The sequence below is a fragment of the Lepidochelys olivacea genome (genome assembly GCF_965140295.1).
Source record: "Lepidochelys olivacea isolate rLepOli2 genome assembly, chromosome: 10".
NCBI classification, from domain to species: Eukaryota; Metazoa; Chordata; order Testudines; family Cheloniidae; genus Lepidochelys; species Lepidochelys olivacea.
In genome coordinates this window covers 66,797,950-66,813,835 of record NC_140420.1, presented here as the reverse complement: position 1 = coordinate 66,813,835, position 15,886 = coordinate 66,797,950, and the positions used below count along the sequence as shown (strand labels likewise).

The following is a 15,886-nucleotide window of genomic DNA, read 5'->3' as shown; positions in this document are numbered from 1 at the left end:
GCCTTCTATGACGAGATAACTGGTTCTGTGGATGAAGGAAAAGCAGTGGACATGTTGTTTCTTGACTTTAGCAAAGCTTTTGACACGGTCTCCCACAGTATTCTTGCCAGCAAGTTAAAGAAGTATGGGCTGGATGAATGGACTATAAGGTGGATAGAAAGCTGGCTAGATTGTCGGGCTCAACGGGTAGTGATCAATGGCTCCAGGTCTAGTTGGCAGCCGGTATCAAGTGGAGTGCCCCAAGGGTCGGGCCTGGGGCCGGTTTTGTTCAATATCTTCATAAATGATCTGGAGGATGGTGTGGATTGCACCCTCAGCAAGTTTGCGGATGACACTAAACTGGAAGGAGTGGTAGATACGCTGGAGGGTAGGGATAGGATACAGAGGGACCTAGACAAATTGGAGGATTGGGCCAAAAGAAATCTGATGAGGTTCAACAAGGACAAGTGCAGCGTCCTGCACTTAGGATGAAAGAATCCCATGCACCGCTACAGACTAGGGACTGAATGGCTAGGCAGCAGTTCTGCAGAAAAGGACCTAGGGGTTACAGTGGACGAGAAGTTGGATATGAGTCAACAGTGTGCCCTTGTTGCCAAGAAGGCCAATAGCATTTTGGGATGTATAAGTAGGGGCATTGCCAGCAGATCGAGGGACGTGATCATTCCCCTACATTCAGCATTGGTGAGGCCTCATCTGGAATACTGTGTCCAGTTTTGGGCCCCACACTACAAGAAGGATGTGGAAAAATTGGAAAGAGTCCAGCGGAGGGCAACAAAAATGATTAGGGGACTGGAACACATGACTTATGAGGAGAGGCTGAGGGAACTGGGGATGTTTAGTCTACAGAAGAGAAGAATGAGGGGGGATTTGATAGCTACTTTCAACTACCTGAAAGGGGGTTCCAAAGAGGATGGCTCTAGACTGTTCTCAGTGGTAGCAGATGACAGAACAAGGAGTAATGGTCTCAAGTTGCAGTTGGGGTTGGATATTAGGTTGGATATTAGGAAAAACTTTTTCACTAGGAGGGTGGTGAAACACTGGAATGCGTTACCTAGGGAGGTGGTGGAATCTCCTTCCCTAGAAGTTTTTAAGATCAGGCTTGACAAAGCCCTGGCTGGGATGATTTAGTTGGGGATCGGTCCTGCTTTGAGCAGGGGGTTGGACTAGATGACCTCCTGAGGTCCCTTCCAACCCTGATATTCTATGATTCTATGATTCACAGGCAGTGATGAACTGGAAATCCTCCCTGATATTTGGAGTGAAAAAGTGACATGACAAAACAGATGGTAAAGGCTGCTATACTCAGTTTGACGGTGAAGTGCTTGGAACCTCTGAAGCCATGAAAGTTCCTTCCAGACACACAACAAAAACCCAGCAGTTGGAGCTCTTTTATAATGAGAAGAATGATTTTAACCTGGCCACAACAAATCCCAGGCTCTACCACTATTAACTAGCATCTAGACTTGGTGAAGAGACTCCACTTACTGTTTTTCAGAAGCCTGTACTCCAGCTATTGAACTACCTGTACCTCTTGACATCTTCACTTTGCAGTGACCGTGGCTATATATTCTGTACAAGCACCAATTGTATACAATCCCACCAATCCCCTTTGTGGATGAAGTGGAGTTATTTAATGATTAATGTCCTTGATAGCGTATAAGAAATATTAAGTGATTGTTACAGTTATTAAAAACACCACAAACTATTGCAAGAAAAAAATCATAGTTGAAATTCCTATGTACCATGTATGACAATACAGAAGATGACTCAGTAAAACATAATACTCAAGAGAAAGAACTGTTTTTGTCCTACCAACGCCTGAATTGTCTTTGTTGTTTACTCAGAATTTGTACTGATGTTAGCTTAGGATATGTCTCCACTGCAGCTGTACTGCACTGTACAGTGTACTGCACTACACTGCACTGTAGACACACACACATTAGCGTGCTAAAAAAATAGCAGTGGGGACCTCAGCAAGGGCAGGCCAGCTGCCTGAGCATGGGCACCAGGGGTTGGATGGGCTTGTATTCAGGCAGCTAGTCTGTACCATCCACACTGCTATTTTTAGCACACTAGCTTGATCAGAGCCACCATGTGTATACACGGGCTGGGAGGCTTGCTCCCAGCTGCAGTACAGACATGACGTTAGATTCAAGGCTTGGGTGAATTTAGGGCTGATTCAAAAGTGAATAACATCTAAGCCATATAACTGGAATGACCTAACTGAACATATATAGGGCCAGACTTTTAAAGGCATTTAAGCGTAGAAAGACATTTTAAAAAGTGCCTAAGCACCTAAATCCCATGGGCGGTGCCTATGTACCAGATAGGCACTTTTGAAAATCCTATTAGGTCTCCACCTGCATTTTAGGCATCTAAATACCTTTCAATATCTGGACCTTAGTGCCTCCAAGCATTAAAATGTAATTGGAGAAAGGATGTTTGATTTCTGTGTTTCAACTGACTGAAATCCTTTTCTTGTTCTCTGATGATGAAAATCCTAATTGAAACTTATACATTAAAAAACCCAAAGAAGGAATTCTATTGACATCAGTCAAACGAGAGGCGAATATGGCCTGGTATCTAGAGATAGAATTCTCTGCCTGTCATAAGAACAGCAATATCTTATGGCACACTTTGGTTAACATTTCTGAAATATGTTTAGTTCTATTTTAAAATCCATCAGAGAGTCCTTCCCATCAGCTCAAGAACACAAGAACGGCCATACTGGGTAAGACCAAAGGTCCATCTAGCCCAGTATCCTGTCTTCCAACAGATGGCCAATGCCAGTATCCTGTCTTCCAACAAAGTGGCCAATGCCAGGTGCCCCAGAGGGAATGAACAGAACAGGTAATCATCAAGTGATCCATCCCCTGTCGCCCACTCCCAGCTTCTGGGAAATAGGGACACCATCGTCACCCATCCTGGCTAATAGCCATTGATGGACCTATCCTCCATGAATTTATCTAATTCTTTTTTGAATCCTGTTACAGTCTTGGCCTTCACAACATCCTCTGGCAAAGAGTTCCACAGGTTGACTGTGCATTGTGTGAAAAAAATACTTCCTTTTGTTTGTTTTAAACCTGCTGCCTATTAATTTCATTTGGTGACCCCCTAGATCTTGTGTTATGAGAAGGAGTAAATAACACCTCCTTATTTACTTTCTCCAAACCAGTCATGATTTTATAGACCTCTATCATATCCCCCCTTAGTTGTCTTTTTTCCAAGCTGAAAAGTCCCAATCTTATTAATCTCTCCTCATATGGGAGACACTACATGCCACTAATCATTTTTGTTGCCCTTTTCTGAACCTTTTTCAATTCCAATAATCTTTTTGAGATGGGGTGACCACATCTGAACACAGTATTCAAGATGTGGGCATATCATGGATTTATACAGAGGCAACATGATATTTTCTTATTATCTATCCCTTTCCTAATGATTCCCAACATTCTGTTAACTTTTTTAACTGCTGCTACACATTGAGTGGATGTTTTCAGAGAACTATCCACAATGACTCCAAGATCTCTTTCTTGGGTAGTAACAGCTAATTTAGACCCCATCATTTCACATGTATAGTTGGGATTGTGTTTTCCCACGTGCATTACTTTGCATTTATCAACATTGAATTTCATCTGCCATTTTGTTGCCCAGTCACCCAGTTTTGAGAGAGCCTTTTGTAGCTCTTCGCAGTCTCCCTGGGACTTAACTATCTTGAGTAGTTTTGTATCATCTGCAAATTTTGCCACCTCACTGTTTACCCCTTTTTCCAGATCATTAATGAATATGTTGAATAGGACTGGTCCCAGTACAGACCCCTGGAGGACACAACTATTTACCTCTCTCCATTCTGAAAACTGACCATTTATTCCCATCTTTTAACCAGTTACCAATCCATGAAAGGACCTTCCCTCTTATCCCATGACTGCTTACTTTGCTTAAGAGCCTTTGGTGAAGGACCTTGTCAAAGGATTTCCGAAAATCTAAATATACTATATACACTGGATCCCCCTTGTCCACCTGCTTGTTGACCCTCCTCAAAGAACTCCATTGTACAAAGCAGGAGTTGTCTGATGGGCTGCGTGCCAAAGTTTGCCGATGCCTGCTGTACAGTGTGCTGGGGTTCTTCTCTTGACCAGCCCCAACAGTGAATATTAGAATCCTGCAGTGGTGCTGCCCAGTTCCTGATGACTCACTGCAACTGTCAAGACCCTTCAGAGTAGAATAGAAAAATATTAAGTTAATGAGGAGAAGCCATAGCCCTGGCTAATGTTCTAAAAGCATAATTCTTAGACCTTAGATCTAGGGTAGAAAACTGGAGGCAATGAGTAAAGATATATTTTTTAAAAAGAAGTCTATTTCTTTGTTTTGAATTCTCAGACAGCAGCCATTTCGGCTCTTTGGGTTACGACCTCTTCATTCCAACAGATGACATCACATCTCAGTCTCAAAATCTGAGAGTTGAGAGTTCCCCCCACTTTATTAAATGGAGTCCAAAAAACACACGCATTCTCAAGCAACTTGCTAGCAGAGAGAAGTATCATAAGGAAGGCAATTAGTTCAAAGTACACGAGTAGTTCTAGAACGGAAATTTACAGATAAATTAAAGATATATATTTCTGCCCTCATGTACATTACAATATTTCTAAACTAAGAAACAGTCTTGAGTGAGAAGCAATGGGCCAAGCAATCTGTCTACTTAACTTGTATCCAATTAATTTGAGTTTTACTTGTAACAATGGCCTGATGGCTGATACAGGAAAAAGTATGGATACCAGTTTTCAAAGGGGTCCACTGTTTGGGGTGCCTTTATTTTTGGAAGGTCTGGAGCCAAACTTTCGGAAGTGCTGAGTGCCCCTGACTCCAAAAGAAGTCAAAGTGGGTGCTCAGCACCTCTGAAAAACATGTCCTAGGTGACTTAGGTTGGACTTCCAAAATTGGCAGACACTTTTGAAAATTTGAGCCTCTCTAGTTTGGCAAATAATGGCAATTTTTTGTCTGCCCTGCTTACTTTGGTTTTCTAGTGAGCTCTAAAGGAGAAGGCACGTCTCTCAGTAGTGCAGAGCTCAGAAGACAAGATCTGGTTGGATCGAGTGGATTATTGAACATAATGTCTACATTTTGAAATAACTGATCTTGGTTAATTTTTTAAAAACTGTATTTATTTATTTAGAGGTGCTGAGATATGTGCACAATCACTGGCATTTGGAGCGATTTGTGTCCCCCTATCAATGTGCATTCCAGGAAAGGCTAACCTAAATGTGTTCTGACTAGGGCCTCCATTCCAACAAGCTGCCATTTTTTACCCTCTATATACTCCCATCTCATAATGTTCTTTTTCTAGCAGGTGGTACCCTTTCCTCCCTCTGAACACAAGTGTTTCTACAGGATGAGAAACTTGAGTTGGTTCCTGTACTCAGCTTTACTGAGTCAACAAACATTACATTGTTGCCTAGTTGCTGGGCTGGCCATTTCAATCTCTAAATCTAGTACTATAGTGTTGCTTCTCTTCAGTCACTTGCACACAATTACATAACTGGAGGGAAATCTACAGAAACCATATGTGACTTTAGCTTACAATGTGAGAAATGGTTGCTTATAATTCTGAATATTTGCACAAATTTCCTGAAGACCTGTGTGCAGGACTGAAGTCTTTTGCATGATCTAGCTGGATTTCATTCAGCAATGTCCTAGACCATGACAGAAAATAAGCAAAGTTTCTTTTAAAACATATTGATTTTAACTCTTAAACCAGGCTTAACTTGGTCAGGCTGGGAATTTAGGGCTTCTTCAGAAGAAGTGAGATTTTACAATTTTGACACTAAAACCAAACAAGCTTTTGGTTAGATTAGAAGATGAAACTACAACCTTTGTGGTGTTTACCTTCTCTGTATTGCAAAGAATAATAGCGAAATTTACAGCTGACTGTTAATGACCTACTGTTCTACTGTCATCTAGCACATGAATCAGTAACCTCTAAAAATTGCCCTAAATAAAAAGATTTTGCAAGCAATTCCTTTGCTCTATGTATACCTCTGACCATCCTAGACTCATGAAATTGCTGTTATATCTAAGATATGATCAGTTCAAAGAGTTTGATCCACTTTTGACACTATCACACAGGTAAGCTACTTTAATTTTACACATCTAGGAAAAGAGACATTAGTATTTTACACAGTACTAAATTATGTGTATTTTAACTTGTTTTTTGTAAAACTGTAACCTCTCACTCCTGACACAATGCTATTTAGAATTGAAGGCTATTGCAGGGATTTGCTAATATAAGTGAATTTTCAAAAGCATATGACTAATTTCTCATACTACCCCTTTTCCTCCATTCTTTCAGGCCTCCTATCATCTCTGGGTACTTAATCACCCCCTCTTTTGCATTTCATTTCCCTGAGCCTTCAAACACATTTATGTATTTCCCCCTTCGCTTGAAGCCGCTTCTGTCTTTAACTCTTGTCCCCTTTTCCCTCCTCCCATTTGCCTCCAGCATACCAATTAGTATAGTTTATTCACACTGCTATCACTTCTTACCAGTGATGACCTCCATCCTCTCTACTCCATCAGAAACACCCTGACCTTCTCCAAGACAAATCAAAGGGACTTTTCTCTCTCCTTACTCTTCTTGATCAGTCCTCTGCCTTTGGTACTCTTGTGCATTCTCCCTCTCTCTTATCTTGGCTTCTGTAATTGTGCTCACTTGGGACCTGATCCACTCCCATTGAAGTCAATAGCTAAAGTTCCACTGACTTCATTGTTGCAATTAGGGTTTTCAGCTGCCTTCCTGACTGCTTCTCCGATTTCTGCTTTAGTTGTGACTCATCCTTCAATCTGTTGACACTGCTCAGGATTCTCTCCTCTGTACTCTCCCTCTTGGCAACCTCATCTGCTCCCATGGTTCAGCTACTTCCTCTAAGCAGATAATCCCCTAATCTGTTTCTCTCCCCTACTCTACCATCTCTACCTCTGTCCAATTGCCTCGCTGACATTTTCTTTTAGACATCCCACTGCCATTTCTCACTCAGTCCTTCCAAAATTCAATTTCTTGTCTCTTCTCCACCTCCTTTCTATATCTCCATGAACAGCAACAGAATCCTTAAAGCCTCTTTAAGTTGCAATCTTTCCCTCCTTTCTTCTTTCCCCATATCCAATCTCCAACTGTGTCCTGTCACTTCTTCCTCTTTAATGTCTTTATCTTTAATGTCACTTCTACGCTTTCCTCACAGCTAAAACCCTTCTCCATTGGCCCACTGTCTCTCATCTCAATTACTTTAAACCTTTGTGGTCTGATTTCCCTGTTTCTCAACTGTTTCTCCTTCATTCAGTTCAAAAAGCAGCTACTAAAATCATCTTCTTCTCCCCCATATTACTTCAGTCCCTGAATACCTCAATTGATTTCCAGTCACTTACCACTTCACATTCTGGTCCCTTTCCTACAGTTATAAATCCTGCAATCCCTTGGCCTCACCTACGTCTCTGTACCCCCTTCACTCTTCCCCGTCCTCTCTGCTTACTGCCACATTCTCAGCTTTGTGCTTCCCATCATGCTGTGGCCTGCTCTTGGAAACAGTCTCTTGAGTTCTTCTTCATCAAGCATCCTCTCTCTCAAACTCATCTTAAGTCCATTCCCTGCAGGAAACCTTACTTCCTTCACCTCCTCACTCACAAGCTGCTCCAGCTCCCTTTCCTTAACTACTTTCTCTTGTCTTGGTTCTGTTTGTCTTGTCTATATTAAGTTTTAACTCTTCAAGGAAAGGGACAGATCTTACTTGATTCTTCTAGAGTGCCATGTTAGTGTAGTCTTTTAATAATACATACAGTTTGAAAGATCTTTGGGGTGTATTCTCCGACTGAGGCATGGAAAATTTACCAGCATAAGTCTAATTATACATACAAGAGAGAAAGGCTGGTCCTGGGGTTAGGGCACTAGCCTAGACTTGGGAGACCTGGGTTTAAGTCCCTGCTCTGACACAGCCTTGCTACGTGAGCTTGGGCAAGATTCTTGGCGCCTCAGATCCCCATCTGTAAAATGGGGACTACAATACTTCCCTGCTTCACAGGGGTGTCACAAAGACAAATACATTAAAGATTCTGAGGCCCAGGCCCTCAGATCCTAAAGCGATGGAGTCCATATAAGTACCTTAGATAGAGTCAGTTACTTGTGTAGAGGCAAGACTCACATAGTATGGGAAGAAGGGGAATTGCATGTGGATGTATTTTTATTAGGGCTGTCGATTAATCACAGTTAACTCATGTGATTAAATAAAAAAAATCAATCACAATTAATCACCATTTTAATCGCACTGTTAAACAATAAAATACCAATTGAAATTTATTAAATATTTTGGATTATTTTCTTCATTTTCATATATATACTGTATTCTGTGTTGTAACTGAAATCAAAGTGTATATTTTTATTACAAATATTTGCATTGTAAAAATGATGAACAAGAAAAGCAGTATTTGTCAATTCATCTCATACAATTACTGTAGTGCAATCTCTTTGTCATGAAAGTGCAACTTACAAATGTAGATTTTTTTTGTTATATAACTGCACTCAAAAACAAAACAATGTAAAACTTCAGAGCCTACAAGTCCACTCAGTCCTACTACTTGTTCAGCCAATCGCTAAGACAAACAAGTTTGTTTACATTTACAGGGGATAATGCTGCCCTCTTCTTATTTACGTCACCAGAAAGTGAGAACAGGCATCTGCATGGCACTTTTGTAGCCAGCATTGAAAGTTGTTTATGTGCCAGATATGCTAAACATTCACATGCCCCTTCATGCCTTCCAAAATCTGAGAGGGACGAGGTGTGGAGAATGCTTTCAGAAGTCCTAAAAGAGCAACACTCTGATGTGGAAACTACAGAACCAGAACCACCAAAAAAAGAAAATCAACCTTCTGCTGGTGGCATCTGACTCAGATGATGAAAATCAACATGCATCAGTCCGCTCTGCTTTGGATTGTTATCGAACAGAACCAGCAATCAGAATGGACGCATGTCCCCTGGAATGATGACTGAAGCATGAAGGGACATATGAATCTTTAGCACATCTGATACGTAAATATCTTGCAACACCTGCTACAACAGTGCCAAGAGAATGCTTGTTCTCACTTCCAGGTGACATCGTAAACAAGAAGCAGGCAGCATTATCTCCTGCAAATGTAAAAAAACTTGTTTGTCTGAGTGATTGGCTGAATGGACTTGCAGGCTCTAAAATTTTACATTGTTTTATTTTTGAATTCAGTTTTTTGGTACATAATTCTACATTTGTAAGTTCGACTTTCATGATAAAGACTGCATTACATTGCTGCTCCAGGCCAATGGAGTCTGTGGGAAGTGGCGCAGGTCGAGGGATGTGCTGGCCGCCCTTCCCACAGCCCCCATTGGCCTGAGAAGGCAAACCGCGGCCAGTGGGAGCTGTGATTGGCCGAACCTGCAGACATTGCAGGTAAACAAACCGGCCCAGCCCACCAGGGGCTTTCCCTGGCAGGCCATGTGCCAAAGGTTGCCGATCCCTGCATTATACAATCTCATTGTGAACGAGAGATGCTATAAATTCTGATATTCCTAGTTTCAAATTAGCTCTTCATTGTCAATCTACAAAACTCAAGGGTCTTTCACTGGATAAATTATACCAACTTTGATGCTCCATTGTTTGAAGTGATCAAAATTACCATACAGGCCCAAAGCAAAGCAGAAGATTCCAAAAATGCTTCATCAGTCATATGAAGAAATCAGAATAGTCTGGAAACACAACAGACTATGTTACATTCCTTATTTGGTCCTAAGAAAGTGGAGGAGGTGGTTATTTTTTTAAGTACGTGAACAGTACAGGACTTTAGGCCTTAGAATTTATTATAGCACTATATCCCAACTGTAGAACAGCAGGGAAGAACAGTTTATCTGTAGGTGGGTTTTGCCACACTGTGGCTACCTCATAAAATGTCTCGTTCTCATCATCTGCTTTTCTGTTTTTAACAAGACTATTATTTCATTAGAAAATCCTACCTCCTTCTAAAGAGCTAGACAAAAATTCAACCTGCAAAGGTTAGTAGCAGAGGAGCATTCTGCTCTGTCTTCCGAAAGGAGCAGATCTGCAGCTGGTGTAAACTGTTACAGTCCTATTAAAGTCAATGGAGCTGTGACAATTTACCACAGCTGAGAATTTCTAAGAGTATTTCTAGGGTTTTTCTGCAGCCTCCTCCGACATCAAAAACACATTGTGAATAAAGTAGAGTTGCTTGATACTAAGTTGCCCTATTTTAAATCTAAAGTAAATCACTAAAGGGAAAAAACAACCAGAAAAAACAATATAAAACAAACAGTAAAACCATACAATCAATCCACTGGCAAAGAGAGCCAATAAAGATTATCCACAAGGTTGTAAAATGACTGTAAAATAATAAGAATGATGCAGCATTTTGAACAACTGGCAGCTCATAAATAGGGAGGTTGTAATAAGCTAACATTAAAAAACCCTAGAAGAATTAATCATCATAGGCTTCATTTGATCATCCATGTATATAGAGACTAGAGAATATTTTAAGATTTTAAAAAAACTTTCAAAATATTTAAAAACTAACTTGGACAACAAGACTGTAACGAAACTATTGAATCACTAAGTATACCATGCTGTCACTCGCAAATGTATATTAAATCCACTGAAAACATTGACAGCATTCTAAAAAGGGATCCAGGAGATCAGAAACAGTACTTTGATTTTTACTCAATCTAAGAATAAACAGCCATCATTTCTTACATGTTAGAAACACACATTTCCAAAATTACCTTTGTTTTCTACGTTTGTGAAATATCACATTGTTTTTGCAAAGGAAAGAATTCAAACCCAGAGAGAAACAACATTAAAATATTTCACTTGACCTCTCACCACTTGTAGTGTCAAAAGGATGAAAGAGAGACCTCCATCTATGTATCAGTCACTCAATGTATCAGAAGTCTTTGGTTTCCTGACATGGTGCAGAGTGGTAGTAAACGCATTTTAATACAATAATGTCAAGTTTATATATAAAACATTCCCTGTCAACAACACAGAATATTATGCAAATTTCTTCACATCCATTATAAAATTCAAGATCAAATTAGAGTGAGGATCAATGACTGGATGCCTTTCCAGAAGAGATTAGCAGTGGTTCAAACAAGATCTTTTCTAACTGAAACAATTTAAATAAAGAAAGAGTGTATATAAAATTATGTCATATAACTGCAGTAAAACCAGAGCAATAATCTTTGACTGAAGTCAAAGGAACTATGACAATCTATATCAGCTGAGGAACTGCCCTTCAGAGTATTGCTAAATTCTCTCTGCAGCCTAGTGTACTGAATCTTACATCTCAGAAATCATTTACTCCAAATTGCACCTCACCCACTCTCTTGAAATGGAAGGGGTAGAAAAGGTGACTGGTAATGGCAATGGATATGAAGCCAATCACTGGCTCATATTGAGCTCAAGCTGGTAGTGACTGAAGCTGACTGTTCACAGTAACTTTTCTAATTAAGTTGATGGTCATAGTTGAGCTCTTAGTAGATGCATGCTCCCATTATGAAATCTCCCAACATCACTGGAACCTTGTTGGCAATCTCAGATGAGAGGCCAAGGACTGAACAGTCTCTGAGGCCGAAAGACCCTCTCATGCCTGGGTGTGGTCCCTTCTGGCCAGAGTTGAGGCACATTGTCCTGACAATGAGAGGAAGTTTGCGACGCTGCCAGCCATGTTGTGCCTGTTACAGGGATAAAGGACTTCAGTTTCCAGTGCTTCGTAAGCCAGTACAACTCTCCAGCACTCAGAAAATGTCCTGTGACAGTCTTCGAATGGGTAAGAAGGGATACCAACGAGAACAGCAACTTTATTATGAGTGGTTTCAGAGTAGCAGCCGTGTTAGTCTGTATTCGCAAAAAGAAAAGGAGTACTAGTGGCACCTTAGAGACTAACAAATTTATCTGAACATAAGCTTTCGTGAGCTATGGCTCACTTCATCGGATGCATTCAGTGGAAAATATAGTGGGGAGATTTAGATACATAGAGAACATGAAACAATGGGTGTTACCATACACACTGTAACCAGAGTTATCACTTAAGATGAGCTATTACCAGCAGGAGAGCAGGGAAGGGGAGGAGGGGGGGCTTTTGTAGTGATAATCAAGGTGGACCATTTCCAGCAGTTGACAAGAACCTCTGAGGAACAGTGGAAGGTGGAGGAGGAGAGCAAAGCACAAGAACAAATCCGCACAGACACACCCCTGGAACTCCGACGTGGGGTATTCTATCTGCTATCCAAGATCCACAAACCTGGAAATCCTGGGCACCTCATCATCTCAGGCACTGGCACCCTGACAGCAGGATTGTCTGGCTATGTAGACTCCCTCCTCAGGCCCTATGCTACCAGCACTCCCAGCTACCTTCGAGACACCACTGACTTCCTGAGGAAACTACAATCTATCAGTGATCTTCCTGAAAACACCATCTTGGCCACTATGGATGTAGAAGCCCTCTACACCAACATTCCACACAAAGATGGACTACAAGCCGTCAGGAACAGTATCCCCGATAATGTCATGGCAAACCTGGTGGCTCACCTTTGTGACGTTGTCCTCACCCATAAGTATTTCACATTTGGGGACAATGTATACCTTCAAACCAGCAGCACTGCTATGGGTACCCGCATGGCCCCACAGTATGCCAACATTTTTATGGCTGACTTAGAACAACGCTTCCTCAGCTCTCTTCCCCCAACGCCCCTACTCTACTTGCGCTATATTGATGACATCTTCATCATCTGGACCCATGGAAAAGAAGCCCTTGAGGAATTCCACCATGATTTCAACAATTTCCATCCCACATCAACCTCAGCCTGGACCAGTCCACACAAGAGATCCACTTCCTGGACACTACGGTGCTAATAAGCAATGGTCACATAAACACCACCCTATACCGGAAACCTACTGACCGCTATTCCTACCTACATGCCTCCAGCTTTCATCCAGACCACACCACACGATTCAGTGTCTACAGCCAAGCTCTATGACACAACCTCATTTGCTCCAACCCCTCAGACAGAGACAAACACCTACAAGATCTCTATCAAGCATTCTTACAACTACAATACCCACCTGCTGAAGTGAAGAAACAGATTGACAGAGCAAGAAGAGTACCCAGAAGTCACCTACTACAGGACAGGCCCAACAAAGAAAATAACAGAACGCCACTAGCCATCACCTTCAGCCCCCAACTGAAACCTCTCCAACGCATCATCAAGGATATACAACCTATCCTGAAGGACGACCCATCACTGTCACAGATCTTGGGAGACAGGCCAGTCCTTGCTTACAGACAGCCCGCCAACCTGAAGCAAATACTCACCAGCAACCACACACCACACAACAGAACCACTAACCCAGGAACCTATCCTTGCAACAAAGCCCATTGCCAGCTGTGTCCACATATCTATGCAGGGGACACCATCATAGGGCCTAATCACATCAGCCACACTATCTGAGGCTCGGTCACCTGCACATCTACCAATGTGATATGTGCCATCATGTGCCAGCAATGCCCCCTCTGCCATGTACATTGGTCAAACTGGACAGTCTCTATGTAAAAGAATAAATGGACACAAATCAGATGTCAAGAATTATAACATTCAAAAAGCAGTCGGAGAACACTTCAATCTCTTTGGTCACTCGATTACAGACCTAAACGTTGCAATTCTTCAACAAAAATACTTCAAAAAGAGATTCCAATGAGAGACTGCTGAATTGGAATTAATTTGCAAACTGGATACAATTAACTTAGGCTTGAATAAAGACTGGGAGTGGATGGGTCATTCCACAAAGTAAAACTATTTTCCCATGTTTATTCCCCCCCTCCCCCACCCCACACTGTTCCTCAGATGTTCTTCTCAACTTCTGGAAATGGCCCACCTTGATTATCACTGTAAAAGGTTCTCCCCCTCCCCCTGCTCTCCTACTGGTAATAGCTCACCTTAAGTGATAACTCTGGTTACAGTGTGTATGGTAACACCCATTGTTTCATGTTCTCTATGTATATAAATCTCCCCACTGTATTTTCCACTGAATGCATCCGATGAAGTGAGCTGTAGTGCACAAAAGCTTATGCTCAAATAAATTTTAGTCTCTAAGGTGCCATTAGTACTCCTTTTCTTTTTATTATGAGTGTATTTTTAACAGAGAAAATTAGCAGAACAAAAAGGAAGTCAGGAAGGAATATTAAAATGCTCCAAAATTCAATTTCCTGATTGTGTGACAAGGAAGGCTGGGTTTGTCAGTTAGCTCTTCATCCATTAACCAAAGTGATATGGAAATGATGAGGATTATGGGGTCTGCCTAAGGTACTCACACCACCTAGTGAAGAGTTAAATACATGATATGTAGGCTCCAGTGCTATGTTAATCCAGCCAGAATATATCCTAAATATTCATTTTTATAAAACAAATTCCTTCCCAATAACACAACATGCATTTAGTGACACTCATGTGATCTGATACATAGCAGTAATTAGAGGACGGTTGGCCCACCCAGTGATTAGGGTACTAGCCTAGGAGTTGGAAAACCAGGGATCAAGTCCTGCTCGATCCCAGACTTCCAGTGTAACTCTTGGCCAGGCACTTACTCTCTCAATTCCCCATCTGAAGAATGGAGATTATAGCACTTCCCTGCATCACTTGTGTGTTGTGAGGATAAGTACCTTTAAGATTATGAGGTGCTCAGGTTCTATGGTAATGGGAGATATAGAAGTAGCTAAAATATCTAGAACTAGCAAATTTATCAGATGCAGAAATAATTAAAAGGCAACAAATAAAACTGCAATAATGGCAAGATTAATACATTTATCTTAAGAGCAAAGGACAATGAACATTTAAGCAATGACAAAAATTAAGAAACATAAGGAGCTGTGGTGGAGCCAAGTATCTAGCCCTAGAACTTAAAATGGAATGTTCTTACAAATGTAAACCCCACTGCTTTATGGGAAATTTGGCTGTTTTTATGCCAATGGCACAAATGTGCTTGAATATATAAGGCATTGCATACAAGACCTGTAACAACTGGATGCTGCTGCAGAATAATCTAGTGGTCTTGTGTGGATACTGATCACATTAACAGATACATCCAAATTTATAAGAGAGAGAGAGAGAGTGAGAGTGTGTGTGTGTGTTTGTTTTATTAAATTCTTTTACCTTACCAGTACAACAACTCCTCCTTAAATACTTCCCATCAGTCAAATCCGATACATAAGATCACATTCACATTGGAATACTGTGAAAATTACCATTATGCTGAACACAGTTGAAATGAATAAGGGATAAATGTAGATTATCAAATATTGCTGTGAAACTAAATAGTACAAATCTAACTTGCTTGCTAATGAAAAGTATGAGGAGACTTGTATGACCTTATATCCAGCAATTTAACAAGAAATAGTAATTAGCATGGGGACAAGCTTAATTCACATTGCAGAACTTCACCTTAATAGCTCATCATGGGTCATTTGAGCTGAAAAAACAAGAAGCTTATATTTTATCAATACATATTAATGACTGCAACCATCTACAGCTTTCATTAAAAACATCGAAATAATGATTTCAGTTTAAATATCCAATAATTTAAAACGAGAAAAAGATTTTCCAGTTTAAATATTATAACTTTCCACAGTATAACTCACTTGCAAATATCTTTTTGCTTAAATAATTAATTTTAGCTGAAGAATGGAAAGTTTTTAAACTTGAAGAGCATTTCCCTCAATTCCTTTTATCTGTGTGATGTGCATGAGTAAGGGAAAGTCAGTACAGAGAAAAATGGTGTGAAAGTAGCTAGCATATTATAAAAATAGCTCTTT

General features: G+C 40.8%; 1 protein-coding gene across 2 annotated transcripts in view; it reads right to left on the bottom strand.

Annotated features, from left to right (window-relative positions):
* The window catches only part of PDE8A (phosphodiesterase 8A), a 195,677-nt gene that overhangs the window by 117,054 nt on the left and 62,737 nt on the right, over window positions 1–15,886 (bottom strand). The window lies entirely within an intron of this gene.